We start from the raw sequence: 16914 nt of genomic DNA, 5'->3' as shown, positions 1-16914 counted from the left end.
GAAAACTTAGTATATGGCTCTTAAAATGTTTTTAATTATTAAAATCACTGAGAGATTTGTGCTAAAACTCTTTGAGGTATCGGTTCTTCTTTCTCTGGGAAAAAAAAAATAAATGCTCCTTTTTCTGTTTGCTACCTCTGTTGTCACAAGCAAATTTAGCTAAATTCAGCTGGCAGCCAGTCACCAGTGGGTTCCCCAGGGCTCAGTACTGGGACCAGTTCTGCTTAATGTCTTTATCAATGATATTGATGATGGGCTCAAGAGCACCCAGTAAGTTTGTGAACAGCATTAAGCTGGATGGGACTGTTGATCTGCCAAAGTGTAGGAGGGCTCTGCAAAGGGATCTGAACAGGCTGGATTGATGGGCTGGGGCCAATTGTATGAGGTTCAACAAGGCCAAGTGCCAGGTCCTGCCCTTGGGTCACAACAACTCCCTGCAGTGATACAGGGTAGGGGCAGAGTGGCTGGAAAGCTGCCCAGAGGGAAAGGACCTCTGATCAGCAGTGGCTGAACATGAGCCAGTGTGTGCCCAGGTGGCCAAGAAGGCCAATGGCACCTGGTCTGCATAAAAAAGAGTGTGGCTAGGGCAGTGATTGCCCTCCTGTGCTGGGCACTGGTGAGGTCACACCTTGAGTCCTGTGCCCAGTTCTGGGCCCCTCACTGCAAGAAAGACACTGAGGGGCTGGAGCAAGTCCAGAGAAGGGCAATGGAACTGGGGAAGGGTCTGGAACAGAAGTCTCATGAGGAGCAGCTGAAGGAGCTCGGGGTGTTTAACTTGGAGGAAAGGAGGCTCAGGAGAGACCTCATCACTCTCTACCACTGCTTGTAAGGAGGCTGTAGCCAGGCAAGTTCTCTTCTCCTAAGTAACAAGTAATAGGACTAGAGAAAATGGCCTATTGTGCCAGAGGAGGTTTGAATTGGATATTAGGAATAGTTGACTATTTTTTTCACTGAAAGGGTGTTCAAGCATTAGAGCAGGCTGTCCAGGGAATTGGTGAAGTCACAATCCCTAGAGAGATGTAAAAGACATGTAGATGTTGCACTTCAGGGATGTGGTTTAGTGGTGGACTTGGAAGTTAGCGATTGGACTCAATGATCTTAGAGGTCTTTTCCACCCTAAAGAATTCTATGATTTTAAGATGTAACCACAGGTTTTAATCTGATTATGAGATCTGCTGTAGGAAATTATCTGGCCTCTTGTGCCCAGTTTTGCCTTAGTTGAATCAAAATGGCATTTTTGGCCTGAAAATTCATCAATCATTTGAGTCCAACCGAAAACTTCAGTCATGTGGTACATTTCTAGAGAGAGTTACAGTCTTTTAGGAATCAAAAACATTTTATAAACAGTAATTCGTTCATGCTTTCCTTCTACACATATGCAGGCACCACCAAGGATGTGGAATGTCTTGGGATTTTGTAGGGGATATCAATGGCAAAGTTGTATGTAAGCAGCACGAAATCTTTAAAAAGCCAGAATTTTATCATATCTTTGTATTCATGCTTCTAAAAGAGCTATGGGATTCTCTTAGGGGTCTGTACTTGTTGGTCTGTAGAGCATCAGCAGTAATTGTAGAATTACAGCATCATTAAGGTTGGAGAAGATCCCCAAGATCATCAAGTCCAGCCTTTGACAGAATACCACCATGCCCAATAAACCATATCATGATGTTCCATGTCTACCCAGGGATGGTAACTCCACCACTTCCCTGGGGAGCCTTCCAATGCTTGACCACTCTTCCAGTAAAGAAATTTTTCCTAATATCCAACCCAAATCTTTATAGTGCAACTTTGGGTCATTTCCCAATGTCCTATTGCTAGTTGTCACCTTTGGATTGTTTTGGGGTTAGTGCTTCTGCAGCAAAAGTGGTAACACATTTCTGGATTATCTTTTCCTTGGCCTGTAATATCTCAGTGCTCTTTGATCAGCATTTGGGTGAGAGAAATTTCACTGTACCCCTTGTGTGGTACTGCAGGTGCCCGTGTACTGCAAATACAGCTGCGTGTCTGGCAGTGCTGCCTGTGTGCCTGTCCCTGTTCAGACCAGCTGGCTCGGGCCCCTTACTGGAGGCTGTTACCTCAGGCAGCAGAGTTGTTCTGCACTGTGGTATATTCAGCCTTTACTGATGCTCACCACAGCATTTTCTGAAAGGAAAATGGGTCCTTGGCTAATCTGCCAGTAACTGGCTTGTCCTAAAGTATAGGAACAAAGAAAAGCTTATAAGGAAACCACTGCACTATCTCTATCAGTCAGCCTTTCCTTATTTCCATTACATGCAGCCTTGCTTATGTCTCTGACACTTAGGGAATATTCAAATTCTGCTCTTCTTTTCTTTTTCTTCAGACCAGCTGTCTTTGGGTCTGATCCAGACCCCAGTCAGTTTGAGGGAAGTCTTCCTAATGCTGTCGGCTGGCTTTGGATCTTCTCCATCGCTTGCATCGCTCTTTAATAAATCAGAGGCACACATCTGACTTCTTAGAAAGCTGATCTCAGGAAGGTAGAAATCAAATAATTCCACTGTAGCACCTCAATGCTCTGCTTGAAACAGATCTGTCAGAGGGTTGCTCACCCCAAAGAGATAACAAAGGAAGGATTTTTTCCTGAATATAATATGGTTTCTTATATTTTCTATTAAATACACTCCAATAGGAAATGTAAAATAGAAAGAAATCTTTTTTGTGCAGTTTGCTTCCTCTGACCCACAGACAAATTCCACAGGATCAACTTCTTACACCCCTACTTGAAACACCCTTGATATAATAAAAGACCTAAAAACATAGTCAGATCTCACCATTTAATATATACCAACAGCGTGAAATGGACCAAAAGTAAATCAGTACTGACAAATATCTGTAGGAACTAAGGAAATGGGGTTCAAACCCTTACTCCAGAATCAGCAATGAATGTGTATTTTTGTTTTGGAATTTTGTTTTTTTTGTTAGTTTTGGTATTATTATTATTATTATTATTATTATTATTATTATTATTATTATTATTATTATTATTACTACCACCACCCTTATCACTGAGAAGGAGTCTTTTATGGAAATAGAAATATTGCTTATTTCTGGACTAGTGGACTGAGGTCTAAATTAAAAGAGCAGCTGATTTTCAGAAGTCCCAGAGGGATGGAGGAGCACAAGGGCAAAGGGTCCTTGATGGTGGCTTCATGGAGAAACAGGAAAAGCTCAGAGAGAGCCACCAAGGAGCATGCTCCATGTGTCAGGGTTTGTGCATGGGTCACAGTGCCACTGTACCCCAACTTCGGATCAAAGCGTCACTGAAGAGGACAGTGTGTGAGAGCTCCTGGCCAAGCATGGCTGGAAAAAGGGACAGCTGCCACCAGTCACTCCAGGCAGATGGGATCAGCTGCTGAGGGAGCACCTGAGCTGGAAATGGGGATCTCTAGAGCTCCAGCTGTTCTCCATCTGAGCTGTACCTCTTGGTACCAAGTGGACCATGTGCACAGAGTGGTTCTGGATCTCGGATCAGATGGGGCTTTCCAAGAACAATCAGGAGCCTTCACTGGAAGAGGGGAAGCTGAGAAAGCTGCAAACCCAGCTGCTGCTTGGGCTGAAAAAAAGAATTCAAAGAAGGCAACTGTATGAGGTAGGTGGCAGATTTGAGGGGTAGAAGGTAGTGTGATAGGGAGTGTGGCTTGGTGTTCCCCTCCTTTCCCTAAAGAAAGGGTTTCATGTCTTTAATTTGGTACTTGATATAATGAATCTTGCCTGTGTCAGAGGCAATCTCAGCTGTTCTCCTAGGCATCTGGGCTGGGACTAGTGCCAGTTTTACTGCTGCTCTTCAACAGGGACCTTTGGAGGCTAAACCTGACCCTTTAAGGCTCGGCAGAGATGTTACAGGTGACTTGTGTCTTGCTTTTGAAGGTCTTGCTGGAGCCCCTGGATGCTACTGAAATGCTTACATATGTTGGGGTCAGAGATGCAAGATATATATCTTTATCTGTGATGCCTAACTGACACCCAAGAAAGCACTGAATTTCACATAACACCATGGAGACAACTGTTAAAGTTAAGTAGAGAAACTGAAAATGTGAGTGTGTAAATAGAGAGTTTTCTTAAGTCACTGGGTGAGGAAATTAAAGTTTAAGGTTTAAGCTGGTTTAGAAAATAAGAAGAAAGATGGAGGAATTAGGGTGTTGTATCTTTTCCTTCTTCCTTCTTCATCTTCTTCCTCTAGGGGTTTTTGGGTAGTAGTAAGTCATTGGGTAGAGAATGCCACAGTGCAGCACACAGGTGTTGGGTCATTGGGTCACTAAGAAAAATTATTTACTTAGCATTTGTTAATTGGTTAAATAGACATATAAAAGACCTTGAAGAAGTTCTTTGTTAGCCATTTTGCACCTTTCTATCTTAGTGCACGTAGCTCCTTGTACCCTGTATACATGTAATATAGATAAGAATAAACAACCATGTCTGAACAAGAGAAAGCTGCCCCTCTGTCATCAGTCTCAGTCTGAGGGGGAAAAAGAACCCAGCCACAAGTGTCCCATCAGGACATACATATAATAACAACAACCAGGGCTTATTTTCATCTGCTTGTGCTGAGTGCAATGTTACCCTTTGGAGACGGCATCTGATGGTGTCTGCCTGGGAGAGCACTGGATTTAACACAGGGGAATGATTGGGAACTGGTAACAAAGGTGTGGGTATTCCAGTCCTTTTCCACAGAAAACCTGAAATCTAATAAAAATGTTTATTTATTGTTTTATCTTGGCTTGCTTTCAGGTCTTATTATGTTACAGCTACAGAGATTTAATTAAGAAGAATACTGAATGTGGTCAACTTTGTGCACAGTAAGGATGTGGTGAAAACAACGGCTACTGTAAAAACCCTTAAATAGTTCTATCAGTCTCCTGAAAAAGAGGAAACTTGGTGTTTTCTAACCAGTATTTTCCTATCATGAAATAGGATTGGGGGATTTTAGAGGATGATAAATTGACTATGAGTCAGTGGGGCAACATCGTGCTAAAGGAATCTGCTCTACTGTACTGCAGATAGTGTGGGGTGTACTTTAAAAACTAAATAAAAACTACCCAGACATTCAATTTTCCACTTTCTTCAGCAGTGACTGGGCCACAGGATGCAGTTTAGGGCTTCATGTTATAGAATTGGACAAGTGACAGTCCAGAGCTGAGACCACAGCAGTTGTGGAAAATAAGAATCAGTATTTTTGCAGAGGAGGGTGCTTCCCTGATGGGAAGAGAAGTGAGTGAGGACACCTCATGACAGTTACACACATAAACACTCAGACTCTGCAGCAAGACACCTGATCATCAGAGATGCTCTGTCTCCAGGACCCTGCTCTGTATGGGATTAGAGCTGCAAAGAAACAGCAAATAGAACAGCATGAGACCATCTCAATGTGAAAATGGAGACCCAGCTGCTTTGTTCTGGTTGTTGCTTTTGCATCTGTTCCACATTTCAAGAAGGCTGATACCAATTCCTATATAGCCAAATACAGTCAGAAAAGCATCTTGTGTGGTTTAAGCCCAAATTCTTGGGGAAGAATTAATCTGAAGGGTGTATTTTTATTATCTTGACTGGCAAACAGCTGATCTGACAAGAAGCCTGTGGTAGTGCTGAAAGCTCACAAAATTATTTCAGAAGCATCTTAATTCATGGCTCATATCTCAGATTGTGTCTCCACATTACTGGTTGCCCTACACTAAATCTTTCAGCCCAGCTGCCTCTGCTTTTTCCAGCAATAAAGATGAGGGTCACTTCTTCTCATTAGTCAGTAAAAGCTGAATTTAAAAATAACATGCTGATATTGCTGCATGGAAGTGTTTAAGTTGGATTAAATATGAGAGAAAATAAATCTGTGAAGAGCAAGCTACAAAGGGAATTGCAGATTCACTTTCCAGTCTGGAAGATTTTTAGGGCAGAGACTGTCAATTATTTTGTTTGTACAACAATCTCAACATAAATGGGGCCTCTAGCTGCTTCCACAATGTAAATTATTGATGCTGTTAGGATCCACAAAAGACACGTGTCTAGCTTTAAGCACAAGGGTAATAAAACTGACGTCTGAAGGAATCCTTTAGCTCAAAGTAAAATATGTGCTTATGTTCTTTGGGCTTCTGGTGGCTGCTTTAGGGCTATGTACCTGATGGGATCTTGAAGTAACAAAGCTGGCCATGCTGTGATAGAGGATGCAGGTCTGAATAGACACACTTGGGAGTTCCAGATAATTCTTATGACCTCTCAGAGAAATTCAGCCCTGTTGACTTTGCAGGAAACCACTTGAAATAGATAGTCCTTATCCAAAGTGACAGCAGGTACACGATCCTAATAAAAGAAACATGGACCCATTGCACATCATCCTGTCATTGCATTACCTTGCCTGACAAAGGAAGGCGGCACACCGTGATCTGAAAGAGATCTGAGGTGACACGGCACCTGACAAGACATTCTGGCTGATGGAAAGGGAGCAGGGAAGCAGGGAGGGTGGGAAGGAAGCGGGGCTGGAACCACCTGGAGCTGTGGCTCAGCACTTGCTGGTTCCTTTGTGTTGGGTGGTCTGTGCCTGAGCTCCCGGCGACAGATGTGAGTTCGTGAGGTGCCAAAAAGAGACTTGACTAAGCAGAAATAACAAAAAGAAAAAACTGACGAGAAAAAAAGTTAATAATCCTCAGGCTCTGGGGCCTTTTTGGCTTGCTGTTTTTTACCCCAGCCTTCAAACAACCTGTGCTACAGCAGATTGCAAGCCCTTACAGATTTGTTAGCCTTTGGCTTTTGGAAAAAGCCTTGCTTTCTTTTTGGGTCAGTTTACATTCCTTTTCAGCCATCTCTCCCTCTCTTGGAGGTGGAAGTTTGCAATGTATTATGCATGATGTTATTTAAACCTCTATGTTGATTGTGGTTTCTACAGGGGCCCTTTTTTAAACATTGTTCTTTTTGAATGTATCACCTGCCTTTGAAGCAAGACACTTCTGGCTTGGCTGTCCTTGCTGTGAAATGGCAGGGGGAGCAACATGAGAGAAGCCCTAAGCCCTGCAGATACAATGCTATGGTGATCAGCAAAACCTACCTGATCACACCTGTCTGGCCTCTGTGCTCTCTGCATCCTTCAGTCTCTTCTCTGATCTCCCCTCCACACACGTGCCCCTTCCTGGGGGATAAGTTGCAGGCAGCCTGTTGGGGCAGTGCCTGTGCTTCCAGCCAGAGGAACACCCTTCAGGAGGGTGAGCATGCATCAAAGGCATCCAGCTGCTAGGAAGGAGCTGTGGATTTTCCCTTTTCTTTACTCCTCCTGAGAGAAAGGGAAAGAAGCTGTGTAATGCCTCTTGTTCATCTCTTTATCTTCCCACTTGAAGTACAGACTCAAGGGGCAACTTTCCATTCCTTACAGTTGTCACCTTGTGTTTCTTTCTTACAGGAACAAGGTGACACAAAAACCTTTGGGAGATGCACAGCAGGAGCCCATGAGAGATCTGCCCCTGATGAGCACAGAGAGGTGGGCTCTGACCTCTGCAAGCAATGCTCTACTCACCCCAGTGCCTCTGGTTCCACCTCAGCCTCCAAAAATAAGATTGTGCCTCAGTGAAAGGAATCATGACCCAGCTTTCCCAAGTGGTCAGGAGAAGGTTTGGCTCTGCAGAAGGAAAGTCAGTCTTAGGTCATCCATACAAGGTGGCAGCTCCTGCTCCTTGGGCTTGGAAGGAGACCCTTGGCTGAGCCTGGTGGAGTCCATCGGAGTTCTGCTGGTTCAGATGACCCTTCTGAGCATGGATGGTCACCCATAGTTCTGAGACTCACAAAACACTGAGCTCTATCACCTGAAGAGATTTCCTTTCTTCCAGCTTCTGCCTGCATCTGCAAAGCCTTTCTGTTCAGGAAGAGTCTTTTATAGAGCAGAGGTATACATATGTCCTCCATGGAGTCATTGTTGGAGCTGTGCTCACAAGCCACTATTTTATGGGCAGAGCAAAACTGATATTTCAAACTGGAAGAAAAAAGACAAAGGGAGTTACACAGATCAGGAAGCCTTGGATGAGTGAATGACACTTACCCCTCTGCTGAGCTGTGTCTGTTATGTATGTTGTCTTTTTCTCAACCTGGAAATGAAACTTGAGATAAGCATTAAGTACACAATTTGGTTGTAGTCAATCAACCCTACATAAGGCAGAGACCTCTAATGCGAGCAGATGCCTCTTAAACAAGGAAGATGTGGGACCTGTGTGCTTCTCAAAAAGCTGTTGGAGACCTCAGGGACATTCTTGCAAAAGGCAGTGCTGCTACATCCTCACAGCTTCCCCATCACCAAGCTCCATGTGCTGCAGTCACACTGCTTGGTTGCAATGGAAATTGTCTCCCAGATACAGAAAACTCCACGCTCTGGTGTGCCAAGCAGCCATGGCCTCTGCTGTAAGGCCATCACCCACTGATTGCCTGGGCACTGTGTGAAAACGGACAGATTTCAACTCCTGAAATCAGGTTTTGTTCATTAATCTTTGCACTGGGCTAACTCCCAGGCTTACCTGACATGATTAATTTAAGGTGGACAACCAAAGAAATTTGGGATTCAGAATGTAGGGGTTTTCTGAATTTTGTGGTAAAAACTTCTTGCTTCTCTAGAACAAATTTGGGGTTCAATTCTCTCTTTGTGATGCCCTTCTGTGTCCCAGGCAAGGGTTAACATCTCTAAGTCACCCGCTCCACTGCCCACCCTGCACCAGGCTTAGCTTGCCCTTCCATTGTTTGGACTAAACCTTCCCAGATTTACTTACTTCCTTTTGATGTCTGGCAATGTTTGTTTATTAGCGCCAGTGGCCTGTGTTAACTCTGAGTAAGTCTTTGACTAAATCCCATTCTCTGCCTTTCCTCCCTTCACGGGCTTGTGAGCTGATAAACTTCAGTGCTGGCTTTCAAACCCAGTGAGGTTAAACATGAACTTCTTTTACACCTGCCTGCTTTCCCAGCTAATGGACCCTGGTGGCTGCTGAGAGAGGAGTCCTTTTATGGCAAAGAGAAGGCTGCAAAAGTTCATTTCGTTTCTGGTTCGTATATTCGAGAAGTGGGGTTTTAACTCTTGGAGAGGAAAGAATTATTTTAGTGAATTCCCTGCTGTCCTGAGGTCATCTGCTTAACAGTAGAAGAGAAATAATAACAAGACAGGTATTAGCCCATAAGTCACGTAGTGTTATGTATAGTCCACCAAGCATTATTTTATTATTCCCTTCTTTTCACAGTGCTTAAGTACCATTTTGGGACTCAGGGTTTAGACAACTTCAATCTGAAGTATGAATCAAGACAAAGAAGATGAGAGGCTGTTTGGGAAATGATAAGTACTTCCTATGGAAACTTTTGCAACAGTTCTGTTTTTCCTTTAATCATGGGAAAGTTCCATTAAAAGAACAAAGCCTAACCAAAAAAAAACCAAAAAAACAAAAAAACTCCAACCCCAAATCCACATATTTTTTCACATTTTTAATATTTGAAATTTTAATTTTTGTTATGGGTCTATCTCAGGAGAGTAGGTATTGAAAAATCCCCTACAACTACTTGTGGCTTTTCATTTTAAGACAATCTCCTTGCTAGATTTGCTCATGTTATTTAATTACAGACATAAGCCCTATTCTCAAATTCTATATGGGTTATGTGCTTTATGTATATGCTGTAAGTTTTATGATTTATGATTACAAAATAAGGCTGCATGATGATAATTTTAAAGTAAAGAATCTTTGGATATTTATTACTCCATTATTACTCCATTTTTCTTAATCAACAATGATTAATTTTTGAGTCATCAGTATCTAAGGGTCCTAAAATGCCTTGTGGGTGCTTAAATATTCTTTTTTCAGGATTTACAAATTCACTGATTTTTAAAATGGTGTTTCAAGGGTCTACAGATGTTCCAGCATGGAGAAGTAACTGTGTGGTGCCAATCTGAACTTTTCTATGCCATTAAAATGTCTTTGCCAAAAAGAACTCACATTCAAACTGCAGGTGATTGACAGATGGCAAACAGGAAGGATTATAGAATATGAATTGCAGAGTGAATCCAGATTGCACTGAAAGGTTTTAAAAGCCTAGGGAAAATTTGTGGTCATCCAGAACTGATTTTACATGACAGTCAGATGACATAATAACAGCTCTCCTTTTTCTCTCCAATATTTTTTCTTCATATATTTTCTTGAACTATAGCATTTGGTGGAGGGTCTTTTAACTCATTTTGCCCATGATTCTTTGGCAGTGCCTTTGATCTCTTTCAGTGTGGTGATGGAAAGACCTCTGCTGAAGGTTTCTGGCACCATTCAAGAAATTGTCACCCAGTTCCTCTCTAGTCCCTTAGAACAGTGAGGGGAGTAGACATGTGCCTTTCTACCCCTCCTATTCATACCCTAGATTCCATCCCAGTCTTCTCCATCCCAGCCCCACAACAGCTTCTTCTCCAGTGCCCCACACCAGCTCAGAGCAGAACATGCACTGCGTGGCTCTGCTGCAGCAGCAGGGACCACAGGGATGCTCATGTGCCTGACTTCCACCTATCTCCACGAGCATCAGGACCTGGTCACCAAGGCTGAAAAACAGACAGAGGCACTTAGACACTGTGAAGGAGAGCAGACTGTTATTTAACTTTAAAGATCAAAGCTTGACCCTGTCTGCTAGTAAGAGCTATTCCTGTCTATGTAGAAACCTTTTGGTTTCAAGAGGTCTCTGGTTTACACAACCAGGGCTTTCTCCAGTCTTTTCTGCTGAATGCTGAGATGTGCACTGAAATACTCTCCAGAAACCTGAAAACAGGTCACTGTAAGTTGTGGGGGGCACTATTTTCCAACAGGTCAATATTTCTGAGATTCTTATCATAACCAGTGACCAAAAAAACCTGTTTACATGGAAAACAGTACTGATGTACCTAATGTAGTCGCAAATCCTAAGTGCATTTCAGCATAAATCTGCATATAGACACAGTTCTTTGTAAACAAATGCGTTAGTGCCACAGCAGCCTTCAGAACAGGAACAGCTTTGCCTTGTCTTTAACAAGGATTGTAAGTCACAGAAAGATTTTGTTTCTCCTTTTTTCATGAAAAAACCCAGCCTCCTGTATGTTCCAAATATCTTCCTTTAAACATTTATTTGCCTGTTGCAGTGCTGGACTGCTTGTGCTCTTTGCCTGAGCAGTCAGGCAGTTCCCTTTGAAGATGTTTACTAATTAAATAAGAACAAAGGTGGAATGAATGTTAAGGACCTTCAAACACTTGTTGTATGCTGCAGTTCCATGACTGTACTTCACAAGCTGCTGCAAAATCCATACATTTTGCAATATGCCACATTCCTTTAGTGGATTTTCTTTGTTAAAAAGGTTAAGGGGAAACAAAAGGAATTCTGGCTTGTTTCATAGCCTGTTTTTCACATCTGCAGCTTTTACAGTAGGAAAGGTGCAGAGTTTGTTGGATCTGGCAGAGCACTGATACCCAGCATGGAAGACTCCAGCTCCAGCTGAGGCTTTAGGAAACTTATTGTCTCTGCTTATTTTTCTTATCCACCCATCATAGGCTGGTACTAAAAGGCACAAGTGCAAACCAAACCCCAGCTACAAGCACTGCCAGATTCAGGCAAATTCTGAATAACCCTTATTTTTAGGATCTGGGGCAAAGTTGCTTTCTCACTCATTTAGGTGTGACACACTCGTGCTGATCTCAATAGCTGGAGATCTTTTTAATTAAAGAACAATGATAAAAAGCCACATAAAATGGGTTGCATCAAAGCATCATCATACTACAAATGCTAATTACTATAATTATACAAGATTGCTCACGTTTATTTTCTAGGTGGGAAGGCACACCAGCTGACTGGGTTTCATCGTGTGGCTATTTCAGCAAAATTTTAAGGAGTCAGATGTCTTGCCTAGGAGCTGTCCCTTCCAAGCTGCATAGCTATGGTCAGTCTCTCACCTAATGTAAACATCTCAGTGCATGAGAATTGACATGAGGGACTTTCTTTGAATGAGTTCCAGTCACTTTCTTTGGTCTTCCTGTTTTAGGGACCTCTCCCAGGCTGACAAACTCTTCGTGCTCTGGGGAGGTTGTAGAAGTGCTGTAGGTGCATACAATGTCCTGGTGGGCTGCTTGTTCACCAGTGGTCCCATCATCCCTCTTTAGCCATCCCCCTGGGATTATGCCAGGCTTTGGTCCCTTCCAGAGGAATTACAGGCCCAGGATGGCTGGTTGTATTGTGAGTACAGGACCTGGGGTGTGGTGTGCAATAGCAGCAACTTTCTTTCCCCCACCAAGGCGTTTCCTGGGATTTTTCTGGAGCCATAGCAGATAGTGTTTGGTTGCTCCAGATGACTTACCAGGGGAATCTTTGTCAGAAAAGTGGGAAGACACAGAGCTCCAGGAGAAGTGCTCCAGTGTAACAGCCAAGGTGGAGAGAAGGAGCCATGGTGGGCTGGAAAAGGTCAGGAGACAGAGGAAAGGAAAAGCCTTTCTTGGAGCAGGAGGAACCACTGCTAGGCTGGGCTGCTCTTTCAAAGTCTGCAATCAACATTTGTTTTACACTGACAAAACTATATTAAAATATACTTCTGCTGAGCGTATGAGCAGCCCCAACACACACCTTGGAAAGTCAAGACTGGAATCCTTGTCTCTATATAAACAAATCTTGTGAGAGAGCTAAAACATCTTGTTAGGAGCAAACAAATGAAACAAAGCAATTTTGAATCATTCACAATTAAAAATAATTAAAGGCTGTTAAAAATTCAGTCTAAAGATTTTTTTTTTAAAAAAAACAACACAAAAAGCAAAAAACTCTAAATGAAATGGCTCCAGAGTGTAGAGTATAATTTTTTTAACTAAAGCAATTCAATGGGTTAGATAGAAACTTGTGAAAAAAGCAGCTGCCAACCCCAGTTTATATTTTTTTCTCATTTAAAAAAAACAACTCCACCACCACCTCAAAACCACATTTGGTTGAAATTTTTTTTAATCTTTTCCTCTGGGGTTGGTAAATGGAAATGTGCAAGACAACTAAATTGGCATCAGTTGATTGTTAAAGCTCTTGAGTAAATATTTGCATGATCATAAGATGAATTGGGTTGGAAGGGACCTCAGGAGGTCTCTGGTCCAGACTCCCTCAAAGCATGGGCAGTGCTGAAATTAGGCTGCTCAGGGCTTTATCCCTGAGCTTTTGGATACTCTGTGAGATCCCATGAGGTGCTGAATGCAATTGTGTGCACCAAGAGAGGGCTATGGAGCTTCCCCCTTCTGTTCTCTGCCCAGGGGTTGGGGCCTGACATCATATTGCATGTAGAGGTCAACCTTCTTGGGGGAGAGTAAAGTCAGGGGTTTTATTTACTATTTCTGTTCAACAACTTTTTCCTGGGGCAAAAGCAGCATCATGCAGCTCATCCAAAGCCAGGTACAGCATTCCATTTCAGATCACCCAAAACTAAGGGCACTGATTTCATAGGTGAAACTCAGAAAATGGCCATATCTAATAAGAGAGAGAGAAAAACCTGGGCATAGTGCACTAGTAATGTCTGCTGCCTTTCTGTTGTGGTGTTTCCTTTACTGTACTGGAAATGAATGCGCACACCCCTAACTGCCCATAGGCTTACTTGTCTCCAGGACTCGAGGCTGCACAGCAAAATTACTCCCATCTTTTAAGCAGCAGATTTTCACTATGAATAAAGTTGCATTTTCTTTTGTGCCTAGTGAAGGGAAAGCTAGCACATATTTCCATTATTTATTTTCCACACTACTGCTTTAATACAACTTCCTCTTAATAAAAGCAAAGCACTACTAAAAAGCTGAGAGAGTTCCATGAGTAGCAAAGCCAAGGAAGTTTCATTTCCTACAGATTTGTATCTTGAAGTTGTATCTTTATGTGGTTTCTCTGGTGTCTAATGATAGATGAATCATGTATTATGATTTAGGTGGGAAGGGTCCCCTTTACAGAGTCAGAGAATCACAAGGTTGGAAGAGACCTTTAAGATCACCGAGTCCAATCCATGCCTTTAGACACCTTGAGGTGTCTAATCCAGCATCATGGACAGGTCTAACTCTGGAGGTAGATCAGATTTCTTGGGGTCTCATTCAGCAAGGTTTGGAAATCTTCAAGGTTGGACAATGTCTACCCTCTCAGGTGTCTTGTTCCAGCACTGAACCCCTCTGAAGGTGAAACACTTTTCTTCTGTCTGGCTGGAATAGCCTCCAACATAGATTGTGGTTGTTTCAGCTTGTCCTTTCACTGTGCATCTTTCAGAAGGGGCTGTCTCCATTTCCCCCATTTTCCTTCCATCACTAAAAAGAAAGGAACCTGATCCACCTGCCCATAGTTTTCTCCTTTCCTTGTTGAACAAAGACAGCCATCCCAGTCTCTCCTTGCTCTTTATGAACTTCAGTGTCCTCTCCATCCTCCTGTTCCTCACTTGGATTCCTTCAAGTTTTTCTGACTTCTGACTCTTAGGTGATGGTCCCAAAGCAAGATAGAATACAGGGGTTTGTTTTTTGTTTTGCTATGTGATTTTTCTCTTCTTCCTCATCCTCCTATTTGCATAGCTTTAGTGTCTGAGTCTTTCACCTCTTTGTCAATGTATTTAATAATTTTTAAACCTGATAATGGGTTTAAAAATTATTCCTGGAAAGGATTAATGTACAGGTGTGCCCAGTCTTACACAGTGTAATTACACCGGCCTCATATTCTTGTGAAAGGAGACTAAAATGCCAGCAACTATAATTTATTGGTCTTATGTGGAAAGAGGGAGGAAAACCAAGAGATGATGGAGCAGATATCATTCCAGATCTGTAGAAGGGATTTCTTTTCTGAGGTATTTGCCATATTTTCCTGCTGGTATTTATTGACCCCTCAAACAAAATTATTTCTTATAAAATCATCTGTGTTAATCTAGACACAGAGTTGAGGCTGTTTCATCTACCCTGGTGGACACTACTTAATGCAGAAGTGCCAGTAGAGTATCAGCAGGTATTTTGAGGGATGCCCTACTTGGTACTTACTCTAGGTCACTAAGTCAGAGGGAAATGAAGACACAGAAGTCATTTCCCTGCACATGGGGAATCTAAAAGGACTTGCCTCTCCGACGTTGTATTTTAAAAATTTTTATTAGCCCAAATGAGACCTATACTGGTAAAAAAACCTGGTTTACACACAAAAAATGACAGGTTTCTCCAGTGAAGGTATTTCTGATATGGAAAAATGGGGTACAGGTTACACAGGCAAAACTCCTCTTTCACCTGTGTGGCTTAGTGGAATACTCTGCCTGGGTTAAGGCACAGCCATTTGGAAATCCATGTGGGCAGGGTACTCGGTGTCTGTCACACATCACAGCCTGGCACCCCCATGACTGATGCTTTCCCAAGTCTGTATTGCAGACAAGGTTTAAAGACAGCTATTGTAAATATTTCTGCACTAGCATAGCTGTATTGATTCTTGGAGGGTCAATGATTCTGTTTTGCTTGTATGATTACAACTAAACTGGCACACCTTCCTGAGAAGTCACCTCCGCTCGATGGCAATTCATTTTGATCTTCTCAGAGGTTATCATGAGCATGGAAAACATCCACAAATGGATTGTTCCCTCAGAAGCAATGAATGCAGATTGAATCGCCCTTGAGTACGGCTGAGTTTTCAGACGGCAGCAGAGCACCATGCCTGCGTTACATTAGTTTTGCATATTTATAAGCTAGTGACTGTTACATATTTGACAGGGCAGGTCATTGCTCAGCTTCCAAGGGCTCTTTCTAAGACAAACAGACATTTTCAAGAAATCCACAGAATTTTATTTGTTTCTTTTTTAGAGGAAGCTGGAGGCTGAAGCTGGAAACATACATTTCAAGCAGCTAAAGCCAGGGCCTTTCCTCTTTTAAACTACTGGACCTGCTTTTGTTTTCTACAAACCAGTTGTTTTATCTCTTTCCTATGCTATTTCTTTTCTTGCCTATGTGCAAACTTCTGTTCTGCATTCCTCAGGTCTTCATCCAATAGTTAATAGCTGAAGGAACACCTAAGATGGCAACGGATAGTGAAGCCAGCCCTTTGAAGAAACTTCAAATAATAAAATGGTCTTGCATCAAGCTGTAGGATTTATTTCCCAAAGACTATGAAAAGTTATCATGACCTCTTCACATTTGTCAGTGTTCTGTACATATTTATTTATATTTTTTCCTCCTTTCCTGTGTTTGGAGTCTGATCACAAAACATCTTTCTTTACCATGCAGACTTTTTTCTTTCTGTCTGGTCTTCCAGGCTGTCTTCCACTAAGTAACTGAGTCATCTGGCTCATCTCTACCTCAAACTTTCCTAGGGTGCTGAGTACCATTCTTTCACAAATTAAAATCTGTTTTTTTATGACTGGGGACTTTTCCACTTTTTAGCCCTTCCTTCTTTTGGACAGTCTGTACTGGGTGCCTTTTCCTATTCATGTACTTGTTTTTCTTTCCTACCCTTCAGGAAGAGCACTGTCATAAAGAAATTACTTCCCCTTTGCTTTTGTAACTTCTGGACAGGAAACAGTGTGTGCTGAAGGTCTTGACAGCCAGTGGGTTTTCCCCAAAATTCTGCATTTCAATTTTAGTGATATTTAACAAACCACCACAGTCAGAAGTCCCAAGCTGCCTGATGAAGCTGGTTTGTATGCACCTATTTACCCACACAAAAACTCTGATTGTACAGAGTGCTCAGTGTCAGATTGAGCATCAGTGACCTGAATCCTGATGGCATCCTGATTTCAGTGGTAGCCAAGCATCAGTCTCAGTTTTTCTCTGGTCATTCCTTCCATCAAGGAGAAAGTGCTTTTGATGTGTTTTCATTTATTAAGGTTTCCTTGCTGAAAGTGTAGTAGAAGTTGTTATACTCCAGCTTTATGGGTTTTCACTGGCAGTTGTTAACTGGGGGCAAAACCAGAGCTGGGTTTGAGATGGGGCAATCACA

Source organism: Pseudopodoces humilis, chromosome 1, assembly GCF_049639895.1.
Source record: "Pseudopodoces humilis isolate 2021_Gansu_Grassland_sample_001 chromosome 1, ASM4963989v1, whole genome shotgun sequence".
Taxonomy (NCBI): domain Eukaryota; kingdom Metazoa; phylum Chordata; class Aves; order Passeriformes; family Paridae; genus Pseudopodoces; species Pseudopodoces humilis.
The sequence above is the reverse complement of the archived record's forward strand: the minus strand, read 5'-3'. Positions refer to the sequence as shown.